This window comes from Myotis davidii, unplaced genomic scaffold, assembly GCF_000327345.1.
Source record: "Myotis davidii unplaced genomic scaffold, ASM32734v1 scaffold3580, whole genome shotgun sequence".
Taxonomy (NCBI): Eukaryota; Metazoa; Chordata; class Mammalia; order Chiroptera; family Vespertilionidae; genus Myotis; species Myotis davidii.
The window spans coordinates 16,216-18,229 of record NW_006292335.1 but is presented as its reverse complement, the minus strand read 5'-3'; positions in this window follow the sequence as shown (position 1 = coordinate 18,229).

The window sequence follows — 2,014 nt, the reverse complement described above, 5'->3', positions numbered from 1 at the left end:
GATACAATGGTGCGGTCTGGCTGGCTGAGTAAAGCAGGTTTCTGGGTTTTTTTTTAGCTTCTTTATTTGCAACATAGTTGCTTAGAGTTGCAGCTGAGAGGCTGGCAAGTCAGGCAGGGAACGTTGGAGGTCTCCGTCACTGAAGCAAGCAAGCCTCCCTGTTCGCATCAACTGCCTGGCTGCCAGCCGCCATCTTGGATGCCAGTTAATTTGCATATCTCGGCCCTACTCTGTGAGTGACAGGGGGATTAGCCAATGGGAAGGGTAGCGGAGTGACACTAATTACCATGTTTCTCTTTTATTAGTGTAGACAAGAGACCCAAAGCATGAAAATTCATGCAAGAGTAGGCCTTCCTTCCCCCGGCTGCAGGCACTGACTTCCCTCTGGCACCTGGGACCCAGGCTGGCTTCCCTCTGGCCTTGGCTTTATCAGGAAGGACGCCTGGAATGACGTCCAGAAGACATTGGATCTAATTAGCATATTACCCTTTTATTATTATAGATGCCTACAGTTTTATGAACCTCTCTCCACATTTTTAAAATGTCCCCATGTTCAATCTATTTTCCCATGTGGAAGGAAACATACATCCACACACCCTCCCTCCATGGTACAGCGAGGGTGCTGACCTGTGATATGGCAGCCATCTGCCGGATGCAGATAAAGACAGTCAGCTCAGTGGATTGGGAACTGATAGGGGGCTCTGAGGTTCACAGCAGCAGCTTTTGTATCCTAACAGATGTGCTATGGTTTAAAGCTGAGTAGAAGCAGCAGCTTCCTTATCTTGCTTCTTGGGCAAGGTGTTTCCCATAATTGGTGATAGAAGCTCAAAAAAAAAAAAAAAGAAGCTCAGACATAACTAGTTTCTTCATTACTCCTAAGGAATGTGCAGGTTGACTAATATTCTTTAATAAATGTCTTTAGAGTGAACTAGCTGTGCCAACTCTGCTGCAACTAAATACCCATACCTATGTTGAAGTGCTTCACCTGCTAGAACTTTCCATGACTATTCAGGCCCTTCTCCTGCACTATTTGACCTGGGTTTTTGAATCTTTAAGTTATCCTAGTGTTTCATATCTCCTTTGATGAGTTATCGCCATCATTAAAATATTGCTGTGTTCCACCATTTATTTCCACTATACAGTTTGCCCCTTACAGTTTCTACTTCTGAAACTGCTCTGAAAGAAAAATTACCAGAGATATACTGCTGATCAACTTAAAGGAACACTTTATAGTTCTTTCTCTGATTGACTTTATATATATATTAAGTCAGAATTACAGACTATCCCTCCCTTCCAAAACGTCTTAGTTTCCCCATTCCTCTTGGTTCCCCTCCCTGATCTCTATTTTTGTCTCTTGCATGCTCCTAGATCTTATGTTAAGGACACTCATTTCCTCATTTTAATACTGCCAGATAGTAATATCTACATCAAACATTATTATAAAGATTGGGAACATTGATTATCATTCACCTGGCACATTGGAGGCACATGGTGCATGCTCAATAAGTAACATCAATCACATTGCAAGTCATCTTCCTCCTCTCCTCCTCCTTGCTTATTCTCTCTGATATTCTAATGTTAAACTGTACTTAGCATTGTTGTTTCATATGAAACAGATTGTTTCTAATTTAAAATAACACAAGTTCAGCTTAAACATGCTTACCACCAATAAAGCTTTTATGCGTCCACATAATTAGAAACGCTGGGTTATATCAGGTTCCAAGTCACTGGCTCCATATCTCTGTAGTTGTGTGTTGATGCTTTCCCTGGTTTCTCTTGTAGTTGTAGATTACTTGCTGGTAGGCATGATGTCAGTGTTTCCTCGGTCATGCCTAGACACGTGTGTGTATGTGTGTGGGGGGGATAGGTGGGGGGGTCTCCTCTGACTTTTGCCTAAGAACAAAACATGTCTACTAGCATTCCCAAATGCTTCCAGTCCAACCCCTCATGTCTCAGTGGCTCCCCTTTGGTTTACGTTCACTGATAATGGAGAAGAGAATACAATGAGTAGCTA